This window comes from Hibiscus syriacus, unplaced genomic scaffold (assembly GCF_006381635.1).
Source record: "Hibiscus syriacus cultivar Baekdansim isolate YM2019G1 unplaced genomic scaffold, ASM638163v2 tig00110383_pilon, whole genome shotgun sequence".
Classification (NCBI taxonomy): Eukaryota; Viridiplantae; Streptophyta; class Magnoliopsida; order Malvales; family Malvaceae; genus Hibiscus; species Hibiscus syriacus.
In genome coordinates, this window is record NW_024062714.1 from 2,465,995 (window position 1) to 2,488,363 (window position 22,369).

The 22,369-nt window shown below is 31.6% G+C and overlaps 1 long non-coding RNA gene and 1 pseudogene across 1 annotated transcript; both read right to left on the reverse strand.

Annotated features, from left to right (window-relative positions):
* Positions 1 to 11,655: 11,655 nt before the first annotated feature.
* On the reverse strand, positions 11,656 to 12,197 carry LOC120121891. The gene is made up of 3 exons (XR_005516025.1): positions 12,090 to 12,197; positions 11,795 to 11,866; positions 11,656 to 11,679 (listed from the first exon to the last, which is right to left on the reverse strand). It is a non-coding gene; the product is annotated as an uncharacterized LOC120121891 (long non-coding RNA).
* A 457-nt stretch (positions 12,198 to 12,654) lies between these two features.
* On the reverse strand, positions 12,655 to 20,729 carry LOC120121923 (annotated as a pseudogene).
* Between the last annotated feature and the right edge of the window lie 1,640 nt (positions 20,730 to 22,369).

A 22,369-nucleotide genomic window follows, 5' to 3' on the forward strand; every position in this document is an offset into this window, starting at 1 on the left:
ATCAATTAGGATTGACTCGTCAATAACTATAGGAGAATCTGGTTTGTTTTGGAAAACTTTAGTTGGCATGTAATTAAAGTATGAAAAATGCTCTGAATTGTATTTAAGTAGAATCTCTTATCATATTTCAAATAATGTTTGGATTTATATTAAAAATATTATGTTTGAAGGAAATTTGGAAACAAAATTTTACGGGTTTTTAAAAGAGAAAACATTTTAAAAGTGATGTGACATCTGTATTTCGTGTACGAAAAGGTATACGGGTTATGGGTGTTACAATAAAATAAAAAATTATATAAATTATATATATATATATATATATATATATATATATAATAAAATTTAATTCAACTCAACTTAATAATATAAAGATCAAATTATATATACCTCATTTTTGCTTTTAATGTCGCTCTTCAACCAAAATTCTTTAATATTATTATGCACCAACCATGTTCTTTCTATTTTTATGCCTCCATTTGTATATCAATTAAAAAACTAATATTCGTTAAATTTTAATCAATATAAATAAAATTTTAATTAAGATTTTAAATTAAAATAGAAATAGTTCCTTTCGACAAGAGGAAAGCCAACTATAGTTTGAGTAATCAATATTAAAAATGAAAGTATGTGTTAAGGCCATGATTGTAGTAACATCAAACATCCTTCGATTTCCATTGAATTAATATTATTTACAATTAATGACGCCTTGCATATCTCACAGCATAAGAACACTAATATCGTTGATCCCCAAAAATATTGATGAATATTCTCAATTTTTAAAAAAAATGAGAGATATCGTGTATGAACTAGAATATCCTATTTATCAGGTATCAAAACTCCTCCAAATAATTCCAAAATATATACTCGAGTTGCATATAAATTTTTTTGCTTGATACTATTTCTATCGAGCGAAATTCATTCTCCAACCATGATAATCTCAAACGCCACCCATTTAAATTTGGTTTTACTGGCGTCTTCCAAAGAAACACATTGCAAAGTTGACCCACGTTATAATCATTTTTTTTGCACCACTGGCATCCCATTTGTTGGGACCCCAAATTGCAAAAGCACATCCTCTAGAATGATTGTGCATTCTTTACACGAAAAATGAAATATATGTGTTTCATGTCTCCACCGTTCAATCAACACACTGATTAAATCGGGGACCAACTTGTACTCTCGAACAAATGTTACAATTTAAAATCCAGCTTCTTTACAAGTTATAGCAATAAGAATGTGTGGCTTATCAGAAATGTTGAGTCGATGGTGGAAGACTTGTTGCTCATCTTCCTACAATTAATTAATTCATGAAATTAATCAATTAACCATAAAATAAACTTCTAACATATAATAATAATTTGTTTTCAAATAAAATATATTATTAAAAATAATACCATTATTTCCAAATAAGTAGAAAAATATTGATTATCTAGTCTCAGCAATTGATCTTCTTCTTCCATTTGAACAAATCTATAGAAAATTATATTTTTTAAATTAATTAATAATTAATTTAATTAGTAAAGAAATCAATACCTAACCTAAACATTAATTTTAACAAAAATAATTTAACTGAAAAATAATCTAAACTAATTTAAATATTAATTAATTAATTTAATCTTGTGTTTGCTCATTCTCTTATGTTGTTATCGTTAATGGTAAGGCAGAAGAAACTTTTTTCCCATTGAGGGGTTTGAGATAAGGGGACCCTCTTAGTCCCTATCTTTTTTTTCTGTAGTGAAGGCCTCTCTTCTCTCATTCGAAGAGCTATTAGATTGGGATGTTTGAAGGGTGTCAGAATTAACAGGTATGCCCCAATCATTTCTCATTTGCTTTTTGCAGATGATTACATTCTTTTCGGTGAAGTAGATGCTCGTGTAGCTATGGTTCTAAAAGGCATTATTGACACGTACAGTCGAAATTCGAGTCAAATGGGGAATTTTGATAAATCGGGGTTATTCTTTAGCTCCAATGTAATTGATGGGAGAAGGCAAGATGTGAGACGAATCCTAGAGGTCTCCAATAGTTATTGTCTTGAAAAATATCTCGGTCTTCCAGCGATTATTAAGGGTAACAAGAGGCGGGAGTTCCAGTATCTGAAGGAAAAATTTGTATCCCGTATTCAATCGTGGAGAAATAGATTTCTCTCTCAAAGAGGCAAAGAAGTTTTTGTTAAATCGGTCTTGCAAGCTCTACCACTCTACTTGATGAATTGATTTCTTCTTCCCAAAGTTTTTTGTGCTAAATTGGAAGGGCTCATGGCACGCTTGTGGTAGCAAAAATTTGATAATAGAAGAGGGATCCATTGGTGCTCGTGGGCAAAATTGAGTACATTAAAGGAAATTTGAATATTGCCTTACTAGAGAAGCAGGGTTGGAGATTGTTTTTGCACCCAGCATCTCTAGTTAGTAGATTGACTATTGGTTACCTAGCTCTCCACCGCATAAAATTTTTAGTCCTTCAGATGATTCTATTACTCGGGTCTCTGATTTAATTGATAGAAAGGTTTGGGGTTGGAATGAGGAAATGATCCGGAATTTATTTACCGAGAATGATGCGAAAATGATTTTAAGCATACCTCTGTCTCATTTTGACCAGATTGATACACGTGTGGTGTGGCGAAAAGACTGGCCATTACAGTGTTCGCAGTGGTTACCGTTTTCTTCTATATCATAAGGGTAATGTTTTTAAAAGTCTGGGGGCTAGTGATTGCCAACTAAAAATGAGAATTCAGGGCTGGAAGTTTGCTACGAACTAGGTTCCTACTCGGCAGAACCTATACAGTAAACGCATCAGCCAAGATCCTGCATGCCCGATATGTTTTTTATATCCTGAATCAACTCTACATGTATTATATGGATGTAATTTTACGCTTGCAATTTGGTAATCTCTACAATTACAACTACCTAATATCGATGATCAATGGACTTGTTATGACTGGATGACTTGGATGTTTGCAAATAATCCTAGTATAACGCATGAGCCAATTCTAATAGCTATCTGGAAATTTGGTATGCACACAACAAACATTACCATGAAGGACAGAGAATAAAAGTGACGGATATCGTTACCTTCATCAAATCTCAGTGTGTGAATTTTGGATCAGCCAATGTACAAATTTTTGAACCGCCCAAAATTACGAGAATTTGTTGTACTCCTCCCATTGCATATTTGTCAAAGTCAATTTTAACGCCCATTTTAAGCCAGCAGAAAGTAGCTCGTGGCCAGGTGTGATTATTCGAGATTATAGGGGTCATATTTTGGGAGCATGTCGAAGAAAAGTTAATCGTGTTACCTCAGCTTTTAGAGCGGAAGCGGTGGCCATGGTTCATGTGGTGCAGCTCACGGTGGACTTGGGTTTCATGCATGCAGTGTTTGAGGGAGATTGTCGATCAGTGATTCAGTGTTTGAGGGAGATTGTCGATCAGTAATTCTTAAAATTTCGTCCAATGAGCTTGATTTATCGGAGATCAGTGGATAGATCAGTGAAGCGAAAGGCATCTCGTGTCTTCTCCGCTCGTCGGACTTTTGTTATGCCCCAAGAGATTGTAATCGGGCAGTGCATCTACTCCTTAGTGATTCATCGGTTGGAGATGGAGACCACTTTTGGGTGGAGGAAGCCCCATGTCAAGTAACTCTTCAAGCGTCCTAGGATTGCTGGTTTCTAGATCCTCCGTAGCTCTTTCCGTTTCGCCTTTGCTGTTGACAGGTTCTATTTGGTGCTTGTTCGACGTTTTACTTGTTAAAAAGAAAAGCATGATCGACTTGTTTTCTTTACTTTTGCTCTTTTTCTTTTAGTTTTTTTTTGGATGATTGTTAGTTTGCCACGTGTTTTTTTGGCTTTTATTTGGGACACAACTGGTTTTGCTTTTAATAACATGCCGATCCTTGTCTCCAAAAAAAATTAAACAACAAAAAATTTAGTCTTACAAATACTCCTTTGGTTCATCATACTCTGATCTCAAATAAAAAAAATATCCTTTCTATAACTTTTTGGCTCAGTTCTAGCCTAAAGCAAGCTCAAACTTGGCCCAATGCTTCTTAATAGACTTATGGGTTTATCAACGACCCACTCGGGTCAACCCATAATTCGATGCATTATAGATTTTCATAAAATATTTTCTTTATTTTTCATTGTTTGGTTGAAGAAAACATATGGTCAATGTAATTCATTTTTCTGGTTGATAAAATTTTCTTTACATATTCTAAAAAAATGACTTACGGTCTGATTTTTCGAACTTTTCACTTATAATATAAATACTTAAAATATTTTATATATAAATATTAATATCATATTTTAATATAATTTTAATGAATATATTAATTATTAAATTATATTTATTAATAATTTTAATATTATAATATTATATTTTTAAATGTTATAATAATATATTTAATTATATTATTATAGTATATAATATTATATTTTATATTTGAATGATATGTAATATATTATTAATAAAACAAGTATTATTTATTAACTTCATAAAAATAATATTATTGAATATTTAAAATATATTTATTAATAATTTTTTAAATAAAATAAAATATTCTTATTTTTAATATTATTATAATAGTATTATTTTAATAAGTAATTAATATAATTAATAATATATTATTCTTATTTTAATAAACAATGAATAAAATTTATAATATTTTATTTTTATAAAATAAAATAATCTTAATATTTAAAAACAATAATTTTAATAATAATATTGAAATAAATAATTTTAAATAAATTATTATAATCTTTTTAAAATAATAATATTAATTTTTTTCTCACAATTAATATTATTATTGTATTCAACATTAATTCAAAACGTAAGAGGAATCTATTTGACCATCTCCCTTTAAGGATCCAACCTTCTTATTCCCTCTTATATTATAGGGTTCTCCCACCTCTTTTACTAATTGAACAAGCGCCAAACAAAATGCAAACCAAACCAAAAAATTAAAGACATTATGCGTTTGGATAAAGGAAAAGATTATTACAAAGGACAATAATCTTTTCCTAAATTACATACCTACGTTTGATTCAAAAGCATTCCCACCAGGAGATACTGAAATATTACCTACAATGTTTTTTTTACCTTACATTCCCAGGAATTACATTCCTTTTTTTCTTAGGTATTAGACAATTATCTCCCCTTTAGACAATAATACCCCTGAAATAATAGAATTATTTCAAAATTATCCTTCTTTTTGTATATAATTACATGAATATAAATTTATTTTTAATGGCTTAGAATTTTTTTTAACACTTATTATAAATTATTATGATACATATAAAATAAAAGTAAAATAAGAATATATCAAAATTTTATTTTATTTTGATTATTTTTATGTATGTATTTGATTCAAATTTTATCTTTTATATGTGTTATTACATGTATTGTTTAGGATTAGTTCTCATAAACGGGTTTCATATTATATTTTTAATATATTTTATTAATTTTTTCATATAATTTGATATGATATTTTGTTGTACAACTCATACATGTAGCATAAATAAAAAAGTGTAGTCATTAGCACATACTTACAAAAGTGTAATAAAAAATAAACACATACTTACACCGGTGTAAGTATGTACATCTCCCAATATTTTAGTACCTCAAAAGAAACACATAATTATGTTGGTGTAAATATGTTTCTATATTTTTAAAGAAATAAATAATTAAAATAAAAAATATATACTAAGTTATTTGTGTACAAAATTTATTAAAAATATTAAAATTATAAATAATAGAAAACTATATTTTCTATGAACTTTCATGTGAAAATATTTTAATTTTAATATTAAGAATTTAATTTATTAAAAAAGAAAATATATCTCAAGGATAATTTGGTAAAACATACATTTTTCATATCTTATATTCCTTCAACCAAACACTGTAATCTTACATTCCTTCAACCAAACACTGTAATCTTACATTCCTGCCAAACAAATGAAACAAGGTAATATGTTAAGTAATGTAATATTTTGGTAATCTAATTCCCAAAAGTAATATTACATTCCATGAACCAAATGGTCCTGATAATATGATGAAATCTATAATCATAAAAATGCCATGGATGAGTTTTGGAATAATCTCATTGACTTAGACCCTCTCAAAATCTCAACCTTACTTCTCACCATCTTAGAATAATCTTATCCTCTTTAATTAGGAATGGTTGATTTAGATGATAAATTTAGTCTTTGAATCTAGAATTAGAATTTTGCTTGAGAAAATTTTGAAAAATAAGAGAAATGAGAGAAAGATGAATAAAAGAATGAGCGAGCTAATACTAACTTCCCCTAATCCCATGGAAGACAAAAGGAAATCAAATAAAATTAGTCATAATTTTCTTCAATGGTATAATTATTCTATTTTTTTTAACAATGTTAAATGAATTTCATTAAAAAACTCAAAATTACAACGCATCTAAAGAGAAAAATTGAAGGCAGTAATCACTAAAAACTCATACATAAAATTAAAATATTAAACCCAAAGATACGAAGAGAATGAAACCTTCCAAACATCAAAATAATCCAGTAATCTTCAAAAAATTCATGTCTCTGTCAAACGAGACGCTTCACGATGTGATAAAGGAGTGGTGAGCGAACTAAACAATTTGGCACACTGCTTCGCTACACAATTTTGATTATATCGGCAAACGATCATTTACAAAAGAGGGGATCTGACAATACGTGACCACCGACAAGCCAATCAGAAACAAATGTCACGAGAATCTTTATAGAAGCACCAACACGTCTGCAGAAGTATGCAAAAAACTTACCAAAAACATAAGAAACGCGCCACAAGAGCAGAGAAAAAGCGTTCTACAAGAGAAAAGAAAAGTGTGTCACAAGGAAAGATATTCTTATTTAAAAGTGAAAAAACTCAAGGCACGTACCTTGTTCGACATGGTCATTTTCGTATGCCAGCACAATTTCCAGTTTGACGACCATGCCCAGTTTGTATTTCTTCAGCAGTTTCAGCTATGGTCGTAACTCTTTGTACGATTCTTCTCATTGTCCATACACTTTTTGTTGAGCATGATACCTAGCGTACCATTCTTTATGGTAGTTAACAATGAAGTCATACTACGATGTGATTGAAACAATACAACTGGAAATCGTAATACGTGGATTTGCTTTGACCAGTGGTATGAAGGCATCACAAGGCACGTGAACATCTAAGTTTGGATGACCCTGAGTAAGCCTGCTGGAAGCGCATGTATGAGGTTGTTTGTATTTTGTTAGCTTCTATAAGTTTTTCAGCCTCTTCAAGAATGATACACAAACCCTCCAATTACATTCATTGGACTTGTGGACACATTTAGTGATGTACTTATCCGAGTCTATTTTTCTCACAGTTGACATAACCGACCGGTGTATATTTTAGTTCTTAATTGCAGCAACGGTGAGTTCTTTTTTTTCTGAATGTCATTCTAACATAGAGTTCACCATCACCATGTTCATTGTATTGCTCAAGTTGCGAGAATTTAGGAAAGTCGAGAACGTTTAAAGGTTCCACTCAATTGTTATGAAGTGGGATGATGATTGGTAATAAGAAACAAGAGGCACGACATGTTGAATTTCATCATCATTCCCTCTTTCTAGCATGTCAAGGTCGTTTGGTTATTCATTAAAGGGGCCCACATTGTCACCATCTGGATCAATCTCCCTTAATGGTTCTTCGTCGAAGGTTTCCCCATCAAACCAAAATATTTCAGCATTGTCAGCTACGAGGAAAATATGAGTAACACCTGTACATCGATCATGAGATCGCTCACGAACTGTACTACGAAGATCAAAGTCGACGGCACCAACATAGGAATGTCCCCCCATAAATGTTGCCAAATCTTCGAATAGGTTAAATTCTTTATAATCTTGCAACCTCATTTCCCGCTGAGAAGATAATGTACCCACGCCACTGCAGTATGGATTATATGTTTTAGGTTACAAATTCAAGTCAAAGTCCAAGCTAGCGATGCAAGAACGCCTTGGCATCGAAGAAGATGATTCAATAAAGCTATTGCCCCAAGCAGTAACACTCAATATGTTCATATCGCTATATAAATTAGATGTCGGACTATGGACATTAGGATCAAAGTCAAAATTAGCTTGTCTCTAATTTGGGACAACAATAACATTATTATCATATGAGAAATATGTAAACAACCCAAGTGGCTCTCCTAGTGAATATTGCATGTGGAAATCGATCATAATGTCCACATCACCATAATTATCAACACTTCATATTGAGTACCTTAGTGGTTCTAACGACGTCGGTAGTCGATACTTCAACGTGCTCAGTTTTTCCTGCTACCATGTCAAACAACATTTTTCACTTATTTCGTCAACTGTTTATGAGTTAATTTTGTCAGCAAGGTCATCATCACAGTATATGAAGACTGAAAGACGATGCCAAGATAATCATTGCACATAATTCTACCATCATAGTATACCAAATCTGTAACAGTTCCTCTCCTCGACATGTTTTGAAAATATATACGATCATGCAAAGAGAATAATAAAATATGCACCTGATCAATTTTCTTTTTTTCTTTAACTTTTTTGTGTAGTTTGTTTCTTCGCCACTATTTGCTTGAAAAACGGATTGGAATAGAAGTCTTGTTTTTTTAATAGAATAGCTGATTGACTAGATGTGGAAGGGACTTGGGCGGACTGCAGATAATAAACCTCGCATTTTGTAAAGTGTGAGTTCCTAATATTCCTAACGTAAGAGCATCTGATTTGATATGGTGGTTTGATGTGTACCTCGCGTCTTACACAACACGAGTTTCTGATCATATTCCTGAATCTCAGTAGTAAATATTCCCGACTAATGCCTACTTATATTCCTTTTGTTCCACTGAACCAAACCATCTCCTCGAAACCTGCTAAAAATACTTCTAGTTTAAAAAATGCATCCACTTTTGGAGGGATCTGGATTTTCTTTGTATACTTCTCAAAACAGTGCTGCATTTTTTCCTTTTATTTTATACCGAATATACCAAGAACAATGTTAAGGCATTCTTTTCTGGTGGCATCTAGATTTCCGTTTGGGCCTTCCAAACTCTTCCTCCAAGAATTAGGTCCAGGTGAACACCTTTTGAGAAACCCTTCTGAGCTTTTTCCTTTCTGCTCAATAACAACTGCACGAATAAAGAAGACAAAGTTTTTCTTAAGTTTCTCTGGTGTGGCGGTATCCGTTTATTATGGGAGGCAACATCTATTTCTCATTTTGCCTATTGTGTGCTAAAATTAAAATGTAAAAATCGCTTAAGTTATTTACATAAATCGTTCCTTGTTTATAAGTTCTTATATGTGTTCACATCAGTTTCAATTGAAATATATGTTGCAAAACTACACTTATAACCTCAAACATTTTCATAGTTTCGTTTAACATCAAAGATTACTCAATGAAAATTTTTATCAACCTATTTTTTAGCTTCGGGGTTTTAAAAAAAATAATAAATATATATTTAGTACAAATTTATTGATTTTAGGTTTTTTTCATTAATTAATACCTCGTATCTTGTGGAACGCGAGTTACATCTGATCTATTGGATTTTATTCGATTTTGTGCCTTTCCAATATGTATCTCGCGTCCTGGGAAAAGTGAGGTCCATGTAATCCTCACTTCGGGACGAGTGTGAGGCTTGTTATAAATAAGTACCCATGTTGGAAGGTTTCTTAACCCGGTTTCAAGTAAAATGACAAAAAAAGTTTTTTAATATTGTCGAATTTTCGAGAGAAGTCTTAACAAAAATTCTACTTCATGTTGCTTCTAACTCCATCCTTAATTTCGTCAATGCGGAGTTGAGTTGAAAGAGTTTTCATAAAGCTGCATATCAGGATTACATTTTCAATAATGTTTCCATGAAAAATATTAGCATCCTGCCATGGTTTCAACCCAAGAAGACGATTCACCAAAGATGTCTTCATGCTAACAATCTTGAAGCTTTATATAGAGATGACATGTTTATTTTTTAGTGGAAACAATTCGGACGTCGGTCTTCTTTTATTGAAGCAAGCAGCCGATGGAGGTAACATCAACGCCATATATGTCTATGGCCTTATTCTATTTTGTTATGGGGGAAAATCGAGGGATGAGGGACTTCAAATTGTGAGAGCTCTTGATCTTTTGAAAGTTTACTTGTTCTTCGTCTGGAGAAAAATCTGTTTCAACATTTACAGTCGTGGCATCGTCATCACGTTGCCTTTACAGAACAAATCAAAGACTACAGTTGTTCTACCAACTGTGTGCGTAAAAAGACCTCCAACGTTGGTGCGGATATTATGACATTCTATGTACTTGTTATAGTTCTTATTTTTGGAATAATTAAGCAAGTTTGTTTCGTCAAGATGTACATGACTATCATGTTCAATATTATTAGTTTCTATTTATATAACAATCTACATGTTTAATATTATTGGCGTTATTAGTGTCTATTTGTATGAGAATCTACTTTTTTAAAATGTTATTACACCAAATATTACGTAATCAAAATAAAATGTAGAGGTTATGTAACTTTATTAAATACAATGCAATAAAAATAAAATGATTAAATTAATTCTAAAAGACCTCACATTTTGGAAAACGCGAGGTACCTTGAATATCACTCACGATAAATTCTTCACAGGGGTTCATTTTCTCGAGAACCTCGCTTTACGCAAAATGCGAGATATTAAATAAATTATGTCATCTGAAAAGGTCATCCACGTCAGACATTCTTCGTGCCTTATGGATTACGAGAAATGTTCTCGCACTGGATAGGACGTGAGATAGTCTTACGCACTACTAGAAAAAACCCCTTTAATGACACGCATTGCACGTCATCTATGGGTGCGGATGACACACAAATGCCTGTCGTTGAAGCCACCGACATAAATCTCAAATGACACGCAATTGTGCATCATAAATTTATGACACGCATTTATGACACGTATTTATGATGCTCATTGCGCGTCATTGAAGCCCCCATCATAAATGAAGACGACACACATTTGTGTGTCATAAATTTATGACACGCATTTATGACTTACATTACATGTCATTGAAGCACACGTCATTAGAAAAGATGACACACATTCATGTGTCGTGATTGTATGTCGTAAATTATATATATATATATATATATATATATATATATATATATATTGTAGATTTAAAAATAATCAAACTAAATCACATTTAATGCCTCATAATACTAAATATATATATATCATATTATATATAAGCAATCCATTTACATACAATATATTCACATTAATTGATACAAAATATTGTAATCATATGTCGATACAAAATATCACGACTTAATAAAGTTTGTCACATAAGATTCCTTTAAACCCTATACAAATATAACGGGATTATGTTCTGTCAAAATGAATAATATATAGATGGAACCTTCAAAATATTTAATAATTTGAGCACAAAACATACAATGTCAGTAGGCGTTTCATGTTTCTGAGCACAAGAAAATCCTGACTTGGCCCATTTATATCACTAATCCTCCTGCACAACGGATAAATGCAATATTTGCAAACACATCAGTGTTGATCCTATGAACGTGTCTAGATACGTGGTTTAAAATAGAGGAAAATTTGAAGAAACTTACAAGTCAGTTAGATTTCTTAGTAAACTAAACGTCACTGGAAAATTCTGAGTTAACTGATTGAAGGAGAGCATCCTGAAATTTCAATGAGCATGAAAACAAATCATTTGATCAAGGCCAATTTAACAAGAAATTAAGAGAATCATAAAATATTAAACAAAGAAGAAGAATGTACTGAGTTTTTCCTTACAAAGTTTCCAAGTTCACTAAATCCCCAAGTGCAGGTGGTACAGGGCCCGAAAATTGGTTTGCTTCAAGATTCCTGATAAAGATAAGCATCCAACATCCTTAATAAATTTCCTTCCGAGTGAAAAAAGGAATATGAAAAGTCTATAATTTTCTAGCACCTACAACATCTAATAAAAATCAAACTAATAGAGTTTGATGTTTTGATTTTGCAATGCAAATTTTTCTAGGAAGTCAATCGTTATCGCACCCTGAAAAATCTAACTGAATAACTATAATAACAAAGGTTCAGAACATACTGATATGTGAGACTGGTAAATTTTCCCAGGTACTTCGGAATTTCTCCTGACAAGTGATTTACTAGAAGAGAGCTGCACAAAAACTTTCAGGTTGATATTTTAAGAGAATAAACTTATGTTAGGAGTTCTAAAAACTTACATAAAAATCAAATTCATTGAAGCACATTCACTTGCAATGGTCCCTTCGAGGTAGTTGTATGTAAAATCACTACAACAAAAAGATAACATAAAGCAGTTAAATACTACTGCTCACGATTACAATTAGTATGTAGAATCATCATAGCAAATCATTTCAAGAGCTCTTACGCTCGTTTTCCCCCACAATCTCATAAACAAAATGAAACTACCATAAATAAAAATCAGATCTTGAACGTTGACTCACCTTATTCTTTGGCCTCCTTAGACTCAGCAAATCTAAGCAAGCTAAAGCAAAACATTGCAACGATCCAGACGACCAACATTTTCCTGGTATCCATGACAACTACGAGAAGCGTATATTTTGGGGGACTTTTCAAACAAGTAAATTTATACAATAAGTAGAGGGTATATTTACTACATTCAATCTCTATGTGTGCAACTTTAAAGAAAATTCAGAGAAATCACTTGAGTCAGTTGAGTTGGCATTAGTATTCAAAGATTCATGCATGAAGCTAGGAATCACAGTCTGAGAGTTAATATGTCATTTGAAGAATAAAACTATATGAGTTACTTGAAAGAACAAATTGACATAATTAAGTAAATATAAATGCAAGCAATCCATGACAGATGAAGCAGACACAATCTACAGAAATGATCCGATTAGTGTTCTAAAGTGAAAATAATCATAAACTCATCACATTATACTTAACAACCGATATGGAAGGTTTATTGCAGTTAGCTTGTTAAATATGTATCCCCCCATTTCATTTGATCAAAGGTAAAAGCCGATTGAGATCCTAAAAGACTGACCTAATCCGAGGAAGAAATACATTGTACAACTGCGAGGGAGGTTTTCAGACAGTCTCTTTTGCAGAGTTAGGTTATATGAACCCAAAAATAATGACAACTTGAATTTTCAGCTATGATCCTTTTGTAAGAGAAGATAAAAAAGCTAGTTTTACATGATTTATGTTATTCATTCCAATGTTTCAAAGAAACTTGTCATAAAGAATCTTGACTAGTTATGGCATGAAAATCTAGAACAAGAAGCAAGATGGTTAAGCTGCTAATGAAGCTAAACAAAACTTGAAGTGGGTGGAGAATTTGCTAATGAAGCATACCTTGGCAGTGTTCAAAACCACATTCTTGCAGTCTGATAAGATACTGACAGACCACGCAGGCAAAAGATATGAATTACCATTGAATTTAATAGTTGCATCAGATTTAGTGTCCACATTGGCAAGAAAAGCATAACATAATGATCTTGTTTTATATACAGCAGCCTGGGAAGAAGAAGGAAATACGTCGATGAACAGATTAATTTGAACAAGATATGGTAGAAGAAACTGTTGGGCCATTGTTAATTGATTTTCAACTATATCTTTCAATAATAGCCTGAGTATATTTTGTTCTCGAGAAAAGTCTTAAGAAGAGTTTATGATCATAAAAAAGTGATTTATCTTTTGTCATTTATGTGTATAAAATATTATGATCCTTGAGATTTCAACGGGACCCTTGCTCACCAATCAGACAAAGAAGTAATAAAGAGGCAGCCCTCCTTGAGTTCTTATTCATAACCAACATAGAAGCAAAGAAGTAAGGTTCTCTTTTAAAATGAGAAATGAAGAGAATAAATATGGAAAATACCTCCAAGTTTGGACCCAAGGAGGAAATGGTAGGATCAGTGGCTATCAGTGCTTCTTCACAAAGCTTTATAGCCTTATGAACATCTCTTAGGTGACCCCACTTAGGTTGTCTAACAAGTCCTGAAAAAAAAAACAGTGAATTGGAATACAAGTGAAACTTAGAAGATGTCGTTTATGAAATTATAAACCGAATAATCATGGTTTTACATTACTCATTCTATTGTAAAAACCATCGATATGAGTCAAGTTGCATACAAGATGATAACCTCAAGTATGTTATAGGAGGCCAAGTAGATGCTTAGAAGTGCTAACAATTTTTATTAGATTGACTGAAGACATACCGTACTCATCGATCAGAGCATCATAATCATAACTAGTAGCAATGAAGGGTCCACCTGTAGTCCTGCCAAAGTTTGTTCCACCATGATACTGTTTTAAGAGAAACCAAAAAAAATTGACCTGTAAGTTTCATTCGAAACGAGACTGCATACTAGGTTCTAGGATTGAATTTTATTACTATAAAAGCCAATGTACAAACACATTTGAAACTCCAATTATGATTACCATATAATAGTTTTGGAAAGTTCCACCTCTTTGGTAAAACCATGCAACCGCAAATGCTAGGTCTTCTACAAGTATTTAGGGAACGACACCACCAAATGAAAGGAACCTAGCATTTGAAATATATTGGGAAGTAATGAAGAAGAAATACTTTTTGATAAAACGTTGAATAAGAGAAGGAAGCAATCAAAATTATGATGGAGACATTTAATCCATATCACCAAAATAGCTACTAAGTAGAAGTCAGATTGTAAATTATATTGACGAGTTGGACTTGGACACCATATCATCCAAACCAATTCTCGGTCCACTTTTTGGTTTCTTATTAGAATTTGGAGTGAATTGATCACAGTAAAATCCATTACAGGTGTTAATCTGTCATTGCCAAGATAAAAGAAGAAATTATGTATCAAAAACCAACCAATGCCCTGATTTTCAAAACAAACAAGAAACATATTGAAACCTCTTTTGACTAAAACATGAAAATTCCAAGCGAAACGATTAACTATGATCAAAATTGCAAGTAAAAAACCTAAATCTTGAAACCCCAAACTTACAATGGGGCAAAGAGCATCAAATTGCTGGCACATGACCCAGGGAACTCCAGTATCCAATGAGACAGCCATATCAGCTGCCCATTTAATATATGGTTTTGTACCTACCTCGTATGCTGAATCAATGTTTCCATATTCATTTTCAATCTGTATAAGAAAACCCAGAAAACCATTAGGGGAAATATTATAGCACCGAAAACAACAACATGAATTGTTCATAAGAAAGTTAGAGAAGAAAAGAGCAAAGACAAAACTTATACCTGTGACAAAATAATGGGTCCTCCTTGTGATGCATACAATTTCTCTTGCTTCATCATGTCCACAATTTTGGCCGTAAACCTCTGCATTTCTGCCTAAAAAACATTTTTACACTTGTTTTTAATCATTTTAGCTAACAGTCCTTCCAACAATTTCAGTGAACTTTACGAAACAGAAGAGAATGATGAATAAAGAAGAGATTAATTTATATAAATAATAAATTAATAATATTTTATGGATAAATATATTACCTTAAATGGTTCGTTATCAGTTCGGAACTTGATCCCGAGTATAAAATGTAACCAAAGAGGAAATCCACTGCAAATATTTTATCAACAAATAAAAGAAAATTAAACATACCCAAAAACAAATAAATAAATAAATAAATAAAATTTTACCCATAATTCCATTCAACACAAACATATGGTCCGATGCGCAGATGAACATAAAGATCAGTTGCTGCAACTAACTTCACAAATTTAACCAAATCATTTCTTCCTTCGAAATTATACTGTAAACATCGATAATCAAAACTCAGGGAAATAATCAATGGGATTAATTTTTAGTGCATAAGTTCAGAACAGTTTTAGCACAGCAACTGAAGAGGAAAAAAAAGGCAAAACCTGGTTTCGAATTGGTTCGTGCAGATTCTAGAAAACGTAAGTTTCGATCATATCTAATCCTCCGTCTTTGGATTTTTGTATAAGGTCTGGCCACATCTGAAAACATGATACACATTTTTTCCTCTTCCAAAAACATGTAAAGGGAAAACGAGGGGAAAATGACAGAAAATTCAAGCTTACATCAGGGGTGCTGTGAGGGTAGTGAATGGAGTCGGATACCAAAACGCGGCGTTTCCCGCCAATGACAATTGCTCGGCTATCGTACGTGACAGTGGATGCAAAAGTCAAATTCATTGAAACACATTCACTTGGAATGGTCCCTTCGAGGTAGTTGTATGCAAAATCACTGCAACAAAAAGATAACATAATCCCTTCGAGAAGATGGTGTTTTGGACAAAAGGAAAAAGGGAAAAAGAGAAAAAGGGGAAGCATGCGGAGTGAACTGATAATTATCGAGGGGGAAGAAGCAGGAAAGGATGAAAATAATGGGAGGAAAATTAAAAGACGACTTTTATAGATGACACACATTTAAAAAGTGTACTCCGTGTTTTGTAAATTTTTTGGATTATGACTATTAAATATGACACACATTATTGTAAGTAAAAAATCGTTCATATTTTAAGAAACATAACCTTTTTTTTATGACACAGTTTTTGCAAGTCATAAATTAGCGTGTATCATTGTTCGTGTGTCATTAAAAAGTATATTTTCTTGTAGTGACGTGTGCAGTTTGAAGAGTATTTTTCAATAAATCTATTTTGGGGTTACTGTTAAAAAAATAATTGAGGGGTTAATATAATATTGCCAAACAAATCGGTGAGATGCTTCAGCAATGAAAAACACATCTAGAATCGATCATCAACGTTGTCTGAACGCAGCCCTCTTCGCTCCAGCTACGGTGAATCTATCCGTCTCCTGTCCTGGGCCGCTTGAGCTTCAACGGCGTCCGGTACCTCTTCAACCCAGTATCTGTTTGTCCTGTCCCATCTCTGGTCCGTTACCAACAGGTGAGCCACTGTGTTATTACACCTTGGGACGAAATGAAATGACCATGCATGAAAATCTAACGCCCGTTTCTTTACTTCACACAATATCGCACTTATCACAGAGAAATCTGCCGCCGTTGATATGATTCGTTCAATCACAGTTCAGAGTCTGTCTCCTCCAAAAAAATTAAATCATTACAACGTATGAATTTAAAAATAGCAACTATTAGATTTTATTGCATTCATAATATAAGTGAAAATATTTTATATTATAAATATACTCATAAAAATTTATTCAATGAGTCAGGGGCATATGCACTAAGCTTATTTTGGGAAAATAATTAAATTTAGTATAATATTTTAAGTGGAAAAGAAAAAAAAATTGCATACTCATTATTTTAAAAAATTAAAATTTTGAACCCATTTCTAAATATCTGGATCCACCATTGCAATGAGTGATCACATCATAAAGCGATAAAAAATATGTATATAAACTTGTTAATCATGTGTTCGATCATTAAATAATTTTTTAATTATGTTATTTTTTTGTAACTACCGGTATCCGATTTATTGATTGATTATTTCGGATCGGGTATTACAGAAACAATGGTGACCCTCCCAACCCAGTTTGCTCTATTCGCAATCCAGTTTTCAGCAGGATTCGAAACTTTGACCTTATTTAAGGGATCTAATGTCTCATCCCACTAGATTATGAATAAAAAAACCCTCAATGACATTAATATAAAATATTTCAATTTAATAAATTTATTCAACGTGTAAGGTAATAACGAAAAACCCTCATGGTGCGTTTGGTTCACGGAATGTACGATTACCTTCGGGAATAGGATTACCGGAATGTAACATTACCTAACACATTACTGGGAATGTTACATTTCTATGTTTGGTTTGTTTGACAGGAATGTAAGATTACAATGTTTGGTTGAAGGAATAAAAGATTGCTGAAATGTATATTTTACGAAATTATCCTTGTTCTATATTTTTTAACTAGTGGAATTCTAAATATTTAAATGAAAATATTTATATAAAAATTCATCGAGAATATATTACTTTATTATTTTTAATATAAATATATATATACTTTTTAATAAAATTTATATATAAATTTTTTTATAAAATTTAAAAGATAAATTAGTAGAATAAAAGAGTAAATATGTCATATATTATTTTTATTTTAATTAATATTAAATTTTACATAATTTATATAACAATATATTAAAATTTTACATAAACATTTAACTAAATAAGCATATGAACATTTTAATAGATGAACCATTTTACTCCTACCAAAATGTACAAATATGACTTTATTATAAATGAATGCATTTACTTTTTAAATGTGTATAATTAAATTAAAATTTTATATATACAATTAAACAAAAATCAAAATTATATATATTATATAAAATTATAAATTAATATTTCTATATTTCTTTTGGTACATAATTAATATTTATTTATTACTTACGCATTTAACAAAATTAATGTGTAATTTTAATAATTATCCAAAAAAATCAAAATTTGATTCAAGTGATTCTTAGATAATTTAACATCTTAATTTTCTTCTTCCGCTGTAATCAAGCCATCAATATGGAAAAAAATTAAGGCCCCTATTTCTAGTAGGTTATGCATTGTTTTTCTAGCCTCACTTGCCATCTAATTACTTGAAGATGTCAAAAGTACATAGAATTTGATAAACTCTACATACTACAAGTTAAAAACAACTCGTCCTACAATTTTCCATCAAATTCAATTTTCTTTGTTTGGAGTCCAAAATGGCCCTTGCTTGCTACCCAAAGTCAAAATCCATGGTCTAACATCTCAACCTTGATATAACTCAAAACCAACACCCAAAGCACCAAGTAAACCTCTGTTTGAGTTGAAACAGTTCTAGAATCTGAACTAAAAGTTCAACTTTATAGGCTTATGGTCACATAAAAGTCTTGAATCATAACTATAGCCAGAACAAAGATGATACCTCTACTCGAGAAAAATAAAAAGTCATGAATACACCTTAAAACATTTGCATTGGAAATAACAAAAGAAATATTGTATGTATCTAGTAAGGTACCTAGTTGCCTTGGATCAAAAGGACTTATGAACGGTAATTAAGCTTGTATACGATCATAAATCCAATGAGGATGCTGTTGCATGAGCTAGGTTTTATTGATGATGCATCAATATATTAGCTTCTAAATACCAGTAATGCAAATTTATGTTTTAATGTTTGACAAAGATATAGTGCCAATCATGACCAGCGAGAGTCCACAAAACAAAGACCTTCCACTTTTCTCTCTTACCAAAATTTGTATTATCGGAAGTGCTTAATGCATCTAAGTGATCTCGGAGGCACCTGCGTCTATTTCAGCAAAGTTTCACAGCATATAATCGTGACATGAACAATTATAAATTATTGTATCCTTTAAAATTCAAAAGCTTTGGTTGAGCATCCATTATTACAAACTTACAGTAGATTTGCTACCAAGGTTAAGACCTGTTCGGGTTCCAATCAGTGCTAAACAGATATGAGTTCTCTGGGGCACATTTATCTTCAGTGTGTTATTTGAGAATCCCATTGGTGACTTGAACAATAACTTAAAAGTATAACATTAACCATCAAAAGTTTGAGCAATATTCAGACTTACAAAATATAATAGCCATGACATTCTAAATTTAATCATATATGTTGGCTATATTATATACACAAAAAATTCTCCAAGTCAAAAGCTTGACATATACTTGGTGAAGCTACACAAAAAAGTTGGGACCATATTCTAAAGTCAAAATAAAAAAGAGATCGACATAATTGTAGAAGGACCACGGTCAAAATGATGGTCTAAAATGATGGCATTTAACTAATTGCTTAATCACATAATCTCTTTTTGAATTCTTTTGGAAAATAAAAGAAGAAATCTACCTTGTGCTCATCTTTTCTAATATACTCTCCTGTAGTTAGCATTTCATCATTGGAGAAGCCTTCAATTTTTATTATTTCTGTGAAAATCGACATTCTTCAATCATTTCTTTCTGCCTCCTTTTTCAATAAAGTAATAATATCCTTAATTTCTTTGGCAGTTTCTCGGTATGCAGCACCAAACTTACTTATCTCATGTACAAGCTCGGTTAACCCATCATCACTTCGAGACCTTTTCTTGCTAGCTACTTTTTTCATTGCAGGTGTAGAGGCAGTAGCATCAGATGTTTGGCAAGTTGAAGCACCAACATCTTCTCTTGATTCAATATCTCTCTTTAACAGATGCATATATAAATACATTGTCTTCAACATCAAGATGTTCCACTGCATCAACTACTGTTCCTATTGCTCTTTCTTTTCCAAATATTTGAACAAAATCGTCAAAGAATGGAAATAACTTGTTTCTCAATCCAGCAGCAGTTGGATGACTCTACAATATAATAAAATCTTATATTTAATAAATCTTACAATTACCTATGTAGATAACAAAGAGTACAGAAATAAGATAAATTCAATTAAAATACTTACTCTAACCCAATCATCAAACACATCCTTTGGTGCAGTCAAACATTTTTCTTCTTTATTCCAACCAAATACACTTTCAATATTCAACATTTCTGATAAAGCATTGTATTATCTTTTGAGTAGCTTCACTCTAGAGTCAATATATGGATGGGCCCTAATTTGTGATGTCGGAAGCTTTATTTCTAACATCTTTTCAATATGAGATAGATAACTTGATCTAAATGTTCCATTATCAGCTTTCCAATGTGGGTCTTCTGCCAAAATATGTAAGCATTCAACAAGTGCAACATCCTCATGTTTAGTCCACATCCTTTTAGTAACTATAGACTTAACATTTCCAGCTATCCGTTTCCCCATTTGAGATTTCATATTTGATGTTGACATATTGCTCTTCAAAACAATCTAAGAAAATATATATAAAAAATGTATAACATAAAACATGTCATCATTGTCAATAATAATCATAAATAAAATTTAAAATAGTAACATAATAGAAATCAAATGTAGTGAATGACATAATATGTAATGAATGTCCATAACAAATAAAATTCAAATTTTATAGAAGAGAAATACATAAAATTTTAATAAAGTTTATGGCATAAAATATAAAGATGTCAAATACATGAAAGTAATGACCACTAACATTAGATAAAATACAAGGAGGCAGTCCATACATAACATAAAATAACATCTATCCTAAAGTATGTGACGCCAACTAACTAGTAAACATATATTGTGCTAATTTGTCTCTCCACTCACTCCAAACACTGCTTGGCTCACAATGTCTGATCATTTCTACCTCATTAATCTCTTCAACATGCCTATTATCTTTAGTATAGTCAGATTCAATAGGATCAATTGGAATCTCAGATCTTATGAAATTATAGAGAAAACAAAAAGAGGAAACGAGTCTACATTGTGTTTTCACTGGATAAAATGATTTTCCCTTAAAATTGTCAATCTCTCTTTCAATATGTCAAAACATCTCTCAATGCAATTCCTAGCTTGAGAATGTTTCATGTTGAAATATTCTTGAGGGTTGGTAGGTTGGTGTCCTTCTCTCTAATCATTCAAGTGGTATCTTTAACCTCTATATGGTGCAAGAAACCACTCTCCATTTGTGTATCCAACATCACATAAGTTGTAACACCCTATATTATTTTAATTTAAAAAGTGAATTAATATACAAAACTTGTAAGAAGTTTACATTCTTTTATATATATGTATTAATGACCTAAGCATTGACCTTGTGGAACTTTTAAACCATTTATTCTACTAATGGCATCTCTGAGTATTCTACCATCAGCTGCAGAACCTTCTACCCAGGTAAAACATAAATGAATTGTTTGGTGTGTAAACACCAAGTACATTTGTCGCAATTTCATTTTTTTCTTGTTCTGTACCTAGGTTTATGGATTGAAGCAATATTAACCTTAATATATGTTCCATCTAGAGAAACCAAACATCCCTATATTTATCAAATAAATTTAAATTACATTATTAGTATCCATTTATGTATTAAGCATTACTGATTAACTTAAAAGTAATTTCAGAATTATGTTACAATACCTTAAACCATTTCCATCTATCGTCTGTTGAATTATCTTGTATCGGTTATGGTTTTTTAAAAAGAATCAGATGCAGTTTCAAGACTGAAGCTGACACTGTATAGAGAACTCTACTAATTGTTTTACCAGATCTTACTGTTTGACGTTTTAGAACGCTATTATTAATATGGTGGGATATAATATGAAGGAAAGTAATAACCATTTCTTCTATAGACATAGATCGACTCTCTTTTAACCCACCTTGACTTTGTAATAGGTGACACAATTTGATAAATGCTCTCATATCCATTCGGCAATTATCAACACTTTGTCTATCATTTTCAAATACAAATTTATGTAAATTAAGTGATCTAATATTATGTCCATGAAGTCTTTCATGTGCATAACCTATTGTAGGTCTGTTTTTATATTTTCTAAGAATAACTGAAA